Raw genomic sequence first — 10,434 nt, 5'->3', positions numbered from 1 at the left:
ATTCTAATATTGTCCAGTACAATATATTCGAATTAATCTTCAATATATACACGTGATAACTTCACCTTTTCCCCAGCAACAAGGATCCCTTTATATGTCCCATGCATTAAATGAGGACCTTGGTCTTTGAAGGGATACCATAGCCATTGATCACACAGTTCTCAATGTTTTGTCTCATGTTCAAAGGAAGAGGTGGGTGTAGCCTCAAGGTTTCTTTCACTTCAGTTCATAGATTGCTTTAGTTACTTTGCCATTTTCATTACATGAGAGTTTTTCAGTATTTCAGGCATGGCACAGTCTAATGTTGTTGCATGATGTCTCACTTCATGTTCCAGAGATGTCCTGCAGGAGGGTTGACACTAATTAAACTTCAAGTTGGAGATCAATTAATCATATAATAATAGGCCAAGGTTGTGAATAATTCCGGATTTGATAATCTTTTATAATGTTGTTAATTAGTTCAATGTGATTATGTTTTTAAGGTGATTTTTAAATATATATATATATATATATCTTTAAGCATTTGATTAACGTATAAAAACTTTCATTTGATTCAAGCTTCAGAACTCAAGTAGAGGAGAAAAAAATGTAAATGCACTTGAATGATTCCTTGGGACCGCCCAAATCCCATGAGCGAATAGAAAGTTGGATTTACATTGGATCTCACCTGAATCACCCCGTCTATCCTCATGAGGAGAAGTTTGGTTTCAAATCCCGGTTCAAATAAGAGAAGTACGCCATGCTGATGTGCCTTGAATGATCCACATTTTAAGATCAGACGCTGATGAGCATATTGAACTATCCATGTGGCTGAGAGCCCTCATAGCCCAGGCACAACGATGCAATTATTGGGGGGCACTCTACCACTGAGCAAATAGCCCATCGTGTGGGCCTCCCGTTGGGGTCCGCTATGCCAAAAGCACCCTGTATTATAGGGACTTGATCAAATTTTACCTTCTATTATTAAATAGATTAATTTAGTCCATGCATTACTAAATAGGATGATTATTACATTACATAAACTTAACCTATAAATATTAAGTTTAAAATTTCAGATGACAAAATCAAAATTTACATATAATAATATATAAAAGAATTATAATGCATTGGAAATTGAAGTTTTAATTAAGTCTTAATATCTGAAACAATGATATATAACATTAGTAAATCATGTGATAATATATTATCTAAAATGAATAAAACTAAATCCATTTAACTTCATTTTAAATGATGTGTCGTCATCGATTTATTGATCATATCATTGTGCTCATATTCTTAATCTCTCCACTAAAAGGATACATAACAAGTAAACAAAACTCACCTTCCAGCTTCACATATTAGGGTTCATATCGAGCTCAAACTACGTAAAAAATAAAAGATAAATATCCAATTGAGTCAAGTCAAATTAATTAGAAAATTTTAAATAATTCGTGTGATTGAATTAAATAAATATTCAAATAGATATATGCATGATAAAGTAAGTGATATAGTGATTTGATAATCCAATTAGAAATCACAAATAAATGATAACATGATAGACGCAATTTTAAGTGTTAATAATAAATTTTACCATTAAATTGTACTGTTTTTTAGTTAAATATTTATTTATTTTTCTCAAAAATAGTATTTAAATTATCAATTTTTATCTCGTTTACTTAAAAAAATGTATGACCTTTAGATAAGAATGTACTACATGTCATGTTCTTATTTATTAGTATTGTGTTTTGGGGGTAAAATGAGACGAAATTAATAGTTTTAGTATTACTTTTGACAAAAAACTTCAAATATTTAAGTGGAAAAAGTATTATAATTTAAACATAAGTTTTACATTTAAATATTAATAAAAAATAAAAACCACTAAACTCGAGAATTTATGTACAAAGTTTTACTATATCACAATCTTTTTATCTATCATATTAACTTTATGTTTAGATTGGGATAAAACGAGAGAAAAGAAAAGAAAAGTAAAGAAAATGATAATCATTTGAATTTATTGAACATTTAAATTTATTCAAATTTAGATGTGAATATCAAGTATAGATATGCATTTAACACGAGTAATGTTACTTTTTATAAATTTCTCTTTAAATTTAGAAGATTTTGAAAGTTATATCTTCATACACGTGTTTGATACAAGTATGGAACACAGATACGAATATTTCTAGTAACATAAAACATTACTAATTATTAACACTCGGGAATTTTCATCATCTAATTCAATCCAGTTTCTATCAAAAACTAGAATTTGATCTCACAGTGTACTCTGCTACAAGCTGTGCAAATGATGAAGACTTGTTTTCCAGCAAACTTGATGGACTATCATATTCTTCTATAGCTCCTGCAAAAACAAATGTTTTTTTTTCTATTCAAATGAAATGAACTTCAAAGAATCCATCTTAACGAGCATAGCATACTGTACTACTAACCATGACTTAGAAGCAGAACCATGTCGCTATCCAGAACCGAAGTTATTCGGTGAGTGATTGTTATGACCGTACAATCGGAGAAGTGCTCCCTTAACGTCGTCTGTATTAGGTTGTCGGTGGCGGTATCCACCGATGCGGTCGCTTCGTCGAGCACTAAGATCTTACTTTTCTTCAATAGAACACGCCCAAGGCACACCAACTGCCTTTGCCCCATGCTCCAATTCTCTCCATTCTCACTAACTGCACAACAATGATCATACAAAGTATAACTTATGCAAAAGAAGACAAATTCATTTGTGTTATAATATAGAAGGATCGAACCTGAAGAATCGAGCCGGCCGGCCTTGTTTCGAACTCCATCCCCGAGTTGGCATTTATCCAATGCCTTTAAAACACAATAATTATGGATGTTAGACTTGGATTACAGATCATAAAAGACAGTGTTTTACTAAAATGAACCTACCTCCCAAATCTGTTCATCTGTGTATTCTTCAAGAGGGTCCAAGTTGCTTCGTATAGTCCCTTCGAACATGGTACGCTCTTGAGGGATGATGCTGAGTCGTGAACGCAAATCATGCAACCCGATCGATGAGATGTTTACACCATCGATTATGATCTGCCCTGCTGCAGGTTCAACGATCCGGAAAAGTGTCTGTATGAGAGTTGATTTACCACTGCCTGTTCTCCCTACAATACCCGTTTTCAACCCTCCAGGAAATTTGCAGGTCAGGCCTCGCAACACGAGTGGCATGTGTGGAGCATACCGTACCTACATCGAGACCATCATTGTTGATTTAATATGGCCTATAGCGACGTAAATATTTTAGCTTGGCTTGGTCGCTAATTGTGGCAATTTAGTGAAAATTTGAAAACTGAAGTTTGATTTGAATAAATAAAAAAAAGAGTCGCCACCGATCCTTTTATAGGTGTGATCGGACACCTAATGAATTTATTTTTAAAACAAAAAGAAGACCGATTTTAAGTCTACGTCAAAATCCAGAGAAAAAAAATACCATACATAAAGAGTATGGTATAAATAAAATAGTAAACATAATAATGTTAAAAAATACCATACATAAAGAGTATATATATATACATATATAATAAAAATATACACTAATATTTATAAATAACAATAGTAAATATAATAATAATAATAATAAAATTAAATATAGTATAAATAATATATACATAAAAGTAATAATAATAAGTAACAATAATAATAATAATAATATAAAAATTCAAAAAAAAGTAAACATAATATAATAATATTAAAATAAAATAATTTTTAAAAATACTAGATATAAATATATATACCTTTTAAATATTTTTTAAATATTTTTTATATTTTATATGTTTTAGTATATATATGTGGAAAATAAGCCTAGAAAACGAATCTAAAATAAGAAAAAAAAAGAGATCACCTTATGCTTTTATATTTTCGGTTCTTCAATCTCTGGTATTGGATTGGGTTTTGTGATATTCTTTTTACTTGGACACTGATTGGATTGTTGTTTTTGCTCTCAAAATAGAATGTTTTTTCATTTTTGTTTGAACTTGTCGAACTCCCTATTTGTTTTTTTTTTTTTTATGTCTTTTATAGCCTTTCAACTTGATTTTCTATATTTTCTGTCCTATCTTTATCTATTGCTTGCAGGTTCGGTGGGTGGAGGACATGACCGGGGCGGTGCTGCAGAAGCTGGTGTCAGAAGGCAGAGGCAAGTGGGAGCCAGGGTCTCGGGTTAAAGCTGATTAGGGTTAGGGGTAATTGGGCTGTTGGGTTTTAGGGATTAGTGGGTTTAATGGGTCAACCGGGTTTGGGTTAGTATTTAAGTAATTGGGTTTTGTAAAATGAGGTTTGGGTTTTTGTAAAGGGCTCAAAATTGGCCTGTAACACGGCAAATGCATTGGAAACAGAATCATAGAACACCACAACACTGGCACACTGCCTTACCTGCAGATCACGAATATGAACTTCTCCGTGGTACGGCCAACAATGGTCTGGGCGATTCGTTTCCACCACAAGGGCAGGCTCACTAGGAATACTACAGTATTGAAGTATTCTCTCAACAGATATAATTTTATTCTCCATATTGCACATAGTCCATACCACCCAAGCTTGCAATATATTTAGATTGAGTCCAAACGTCACAGCTAACCCGGCAATAGCTAAACGAACGAAAAATGCATCAAATCATTCTCCTAGAACATTTGTTATCTAGTAGTCAACAAAGGTGCCAATATGAATCTGCATTTACTTTCCAGGATCAATAACTCCCTCCGGTAAAGAGATTAAAATGAATAAAGAGAAGGCAAAAGTAACAGAAGACAATAAGTCAAGGCGGAAGCTCAGCCATTCCATTGCACCAACGACATAAAATTTTGGACGAGAATACGAGTCGGTCAGTGCCATGTTTGTGTCTTGGAACCTTGTTTCTTGATCAAAGCTCCTTATAGTTGTTGCTCCAAAAATTGTTTCAGCAAAATTCTGTATTACTGGAGCTTGGCATACTCCAACCAGCCGCGAAAGTTCTCGTGCAGAAGATATGTAATATTGCTGCGAGATTACAAGTTTACGAGCATTCCTTTGTTCAGCAATAAGGCAATGATTAAATGAGTTTTACAAAGTAGAAAATTTGAGATTTTCGATATGTTGCTGCATTGTAAGAAGTTCATGATTTCATGCATTGCATAGCCACAATTCGGCAAGAGTTACCTGATACCAAATGCAGGTAGCAATCACTGGAATGAAAATGATAAAGATCTGACAAGAAACTTGAGACATGACTGCAATGATTCCAAATGGCTGGATAACTGAGAAAGAAAATGTGGCGACTTGGTGCGCGATGTCCATATCTACTTCACTTTGATCTGTAGAAGCCTATAAGAGGCAGCAAAAAAGTTTACAATACATTACAAACTAGGGGAAAAAGGCCATCAAACATGAAGATAAATTGAATCTTTTGTATCCATACAGGAAAAACATTAGATGCTTACTCTGTTGAGGATTCTTCCACTCGGTGTAGAATCAAAGAAAGACATAGGAGCGCGGAAAATGCAAAGATGCATCTTTTTAAAGAGAAGAGTGGCTGTTTTATATCCAGCTGTACCAAGAAGCACGGATCTGGCAAAGACACAAATGGCACTTGCAATGGCCAAAGCCAAATAGACCATGATTAGTGTAAAGCTCCCAACAGGAGGCTTTATCTCTGCTGACATTGGTGATCCCCAAGTCATCAAATAGTTGCTGCCTATTTGAAAAATCTCAAAGAGAACCTGAGAAAGCAATATTAAAGGCACAAGAGCTCCTCCATATGCTGTTGTGATGTACTTCCAGTAGACCGAAAACCCGACTTGTCCTTTCTCCCGTTCTTCTTGAACAAGCTGTCCTTTTGGTCCGACATCATCTACTTTACCGCTTTCGTTACCTTGGTTTTCTTCTTTCTGCACTTTCCCATTAGTAGTACCTATATCACATTCTCCTTCACTGGTAGTTCGTTCCAAAACTGAACTCGCTTCAACAGTATCAAGGGCCGACAAAGCTTTCTTATATGCACCCACAAGTTCCATAAAATCAGTACCTGAATTGAGAATATCATTATACTTTCCAGCTTGAACAATCCTCCCATCTTTCATCACCTAGCAAATATGTAAATACAAGTTGAATCCAGTTAATAAATTATTTCTTGAATCTAAGACATATGATGAAAATACTGAAAATAATGTAAATAATAGCTCACCAAAATTAAGTCAGCAGCTGGTAAAAACTCAACTTGATGAGTGACATAAATCACTGTTTTTGATCTCAAATTCTTTAGTAAAACCTCCTGCCATTCAAAAGATTAAACAAGATACTCAGAGCTCAGACATAACTATTTCAACTAAATTAACTATAGGAACTCTTAAAATACATGCCATATGATCATAGGAAGATATTACCTTAAATAAATGAGATCCGGTATGAGCATCCACTGCGCTGAAAGGATCATCAAACGGATAGATATCGGCATCTTGGTATAGAGCACAAGCAATCTGTATTCTTTGCTTTTGTCCACCACTCAGATTGATTCCCCTCTCGCCTATAACTGTCTGATCACCGAAAGAGAGAATTTCAAGATCCTTCTTGAGGGTACAAGCTTAAAGCACTTCGTCATACTTGTCTCTGTCCATTTCCTTACCGAACAATATGTTGTCTACAATCTTGCCACTTTGTATCCAAGGTGACTGAGCAACATAGGCTGTTGTACCACACAACTTAAGAGTTCCTGATATCTTTGGGAACTCTCCCAAAAGACAGGAAAGTAAACTTGACTTGCCAGAGCCGACCGTACCACAAACAGCAACACTCATGCCATGGGAAACTTTCAAGTTTATATCTTTTAGTGTTGCAGTAGGGGATGACATATCCCAAGAGAAGTTCCCATCAGCAATCACGATCGCTGTATCGGAACTACCACTGGGTAGCTTCTCTATAGCACCAGGCTGCAAGTCATCGAGCCGGAGGAAGGCAGCAATTCGATCAAGTGACACCTTTGTTTGAGCTATCATTGAGATCGTGTCAGGAAGGTTGTAGATTGGCTCCTGAAGAATCCTGAATGTTGCAAGTGCAGATAGGATCTTCCCTGACTCAAGTGGGACTCCTAGGAACCTACATGCACCAAAAGTGGCTGCAGACACGAAGGATGGTGCAACAAAGAAAACGAAAGCAGTCATGGCATTTGTATAAACAAATCGTTTTAACCATCCTTCCTCGACACTCCTGAGCCCGACAATCTTGGAGAGGAACTTCATTTCCCACCCCTGCAGTTTAAGAATCCTCATATTCCTCAAAATTTCAGATGTTGCCTTCATCCTTGTATCTTTTGATTCCATTAACTTATCCTGAAACTTCTGCAACATTTTCCCCAAAGGTATATTTGCCAACATAACAAGTACAGTAGCAATGAAAGTGACAATGGATCCTAGCCCCAGGTTCTTATACAAGATCAACAAGGCCAAAGCAACTTGCAGAACCACCATCCATGGATCATGCATGTACCAACAAAAGGCACCCACCCTTTCTGCATCAACAGTCATGAAATTGATGATCTCCCCACTGGTATGGCTCTGCTTCGACTGGCATGAAAGGGTTAACCCCTTGTTATATATCATTGCTACCAATACAGCCCTCTGCCTAAGTCCAACTTGTTGCAACTTAAAGAACCAGCGCCTCTCGGACAAGCACTCCACTAGCTTGGCAACAAAGAAAGCAGCAACTAGAAGATACCCCTCAGCCTTAAATTCCCTTTGCCCATTCAGATACTGAACAAAAGTGTCGATGAGGTATGGACCGATATATGAAGCCACCGTGTACGTAAATGCAAACAAAGCTGTCCAAAGAATATCTTTCCAAGTTGAAAAGAACAGTGCCTTGACCAGCTGAAGTGAGGTAAAACCATTCCCCTCACTATCAGCTGATTCAAGCCTGTTTTTAAATTTTGGAAAAGCCCCAATAACACTATCATGGTTATCTAGCTGAGGAACGTCCTCAAGGTCTAATGGTTTCTTATTGCCAGCAGCAATGAGAGGCCCCATCCAAGAAAATGTAAGAATGCTGAAAATACCAGCATTTGAATATGGGGTTTCAGTATCACCTCCTTTTTCCTTCCTCAACTCTACACCATTACTAACACTAGAATCTCCATTTAAAAGGGGTTCCTCAAGGAGGGTATCTTCTTCTTACAAAGAACCCAACAATGCATAGAAACAAACCAGTAACAACAGACAAGACATCAGATACTAAATACTGGCTTGGGAAAGAAACATGTTTTTTGAAGAGAACAATGTCTATAACAAGACAATAACATGAAATTGAAAAGTAAAAACCCCACCATATTCTCAACACAACAGGGAATCTCTTTTGTTCACCAGGATTGGAGAATTGACAATGTAAGTAAACACATGCTGCACCCCAAGCGAGTGTTTTCAATGCATAATCAATAAGACTCACCGTCTTATCCTCAGACCAACCATTTGTATACGAATAAAAACAACTTAACAAACACAAAACAACATTAGAAACTGAAACAACAAAACAACAAGCTAATGTTCGCTTATACCATAAAACCTGTCTTTCCTTTGAACCTTCCCTACTAACTTTTTTAACCCTGCTCACCACCCACAAGATTAACAATAAAAGCAACAAAACTAAGTGTAATGAAGCAGAAAACCCATGAAGAAAAATGGGTTTTAGTAGAAAATCAAAACTAGTAGCTGAACTCATTAGTAAAGATGATTGTCAAGCAAAAAGTTTGAAGTGGTTTGAAGGCTTCTGGCTTTGTGTTTATATATAAATGGGACTAAAAAAGAAAGACAAGAAAAATACTTGGAGAAGAGAAATGCGTGGAGAGCAAGACTGGAAGCGAAGAGAGCAGAAGGGAAACGCACTGAAACTCAGAAAAAGACATACAAAAAGGTAGTTGGAGGGGCCTTCGGGGGAAGACGTGATTTTTGACTCTGAAAACATAAAATATAGCATTAATCATCGAAGTCTTTTGACGTGATTTTTGACTCTGAAAACATAAAATATAGCATTAATCATCGAAGTCTTTTTTTACTTTAGTGTGAGTTTTCCACAAATAACAAAATACTAAATTAGCAAGAGCAAGGGACGAAGGACTTAATTTCAACTAACATTCCTAAATTATTGCTTAACTTTTAAATTGATCCCTATATCTTAAATAAGTATTGGATTCTCAAATTATTAATATTATGCCATTAAGATTCATTTGTGGTGTAGCGATGACTTTAAATAATAAATATTGATTCGGATATGATATGAAATGTATTAAAAATATTTTTATCAAATTGTTTATATTGCTGACTTGTATTCACATTATATATTACTTGGTCAAGTGTGATCAAAGAATAGAAAAGATTAAATCTCGGACTGGTCCGATGATCATAGTGTTTATAGCTGTAAGTATGATTAGAATTTAAATCATTCTAATTATTTTGCTGTTAAAGAATTACCCTCTTCTTATCTTTAAAAAAACAAAAAAAAAAACAAAAAAGCACAAACACATGGTCGTCAGAAACTCAGCACACCATGCAATGCAAAACTTGGGATTTTGTAGTCAGACACTTTTCTTCCAAGGGGTAAACACATGAATAAAAAAATCGGCTTACACTGGAAAATTGTCTTTAATAAAAAAACTAATTATAGGCATTTTATAAATTATTTATGAGAATAATATAATTTTTACAACAAAATTAAATGTCCTTAACGTGTAAGGTGATATTACCTATAAAAAATCATATTTAAATAAAATATTTTTTTCAAAAATAAAATTTTAATCTAAAAAAGGTGACACCATATGTGCTAACTTTTTGTTTGGTTGTAGTATAATTTTAAATTTCATACTTCTATTTTATAAAAATTAAAAATTAGTCTATATATTTTAATTTATTATAATTTAATTTTAGTATGTTTTCAAATTTAAAAGTTAGTCAAAATTATTTAATATCATTAAATTTGATCATCAAATTACATACTACAAGATCAACTCGTTTATCAAAATCATATACAAAGAATTAATAAAATCATCAACTCAACAATTCATTGTTAAATAATTTGACCGACTTTTTAAATTTGAAAATATACAAAATCAAATTATGATGAATTAAAATAAATGGACTAACATTTAGGTCACCTTTTTAGATTAAAATATTGTACTGTATATCATTCTCATAAATAATCTACAACATACCCCATTTTCATAATTTTTTTATATTATCTAGGTAAAAAACCCTTAATACTAACTAGTACATATTTTATAGTGTTTCGTGTTAGGTTAGTTATTAATTTTTTTTAGTCAAATTATAAAGTAAATATTAAAATATAATTTGAGTTTTTGTACTATTTGTGTAACACCCCATACTCGACCCAATCGTCAAGTCTGAGCTACACTGTGTCACATTTGTTGCCAGGGCAACTACAATTAATTTAGATACGAATACTCATCACATT

The 10,434-nt window shown here is 34.3% G+C and overlaps 1 pseudogene; it reads right to left on the bottom strand.

Annotated features, from left to right (window-relative positions):
- Nucleotides 1–2,158: 2,158 nt before the first annotated feature.
- Nucleotides 2,159–8,688, bottom strand: LOC108478686 (ABC transporter C family member 3-like; annotated as a pseudogene).
- Between the last annotated feature and the right edge of the window lie 1,746 nt (nt 8,689–10,434).

This window comes from Gossypium arboreum, chromosome 11 (genome assembly GCF_025698485.1).
Source record: "Gossypium arboreum isolate Shixiya-1 chromosome 11, ASM2569848v2, whole genome shotgun sequence".
NCBI classification, from domain to species: Eukaryota; Viridiplantae; Streptophyta; class Magnoliopsida; order Malvales; family Malvaceae; genus Gossypium; species Gossypium arboreum.
The sequence above is the reverse complement of the archived record's forward strand: the minus strand, read 5'-3'. Positions and strand labels throughout refer to the sequence as shown.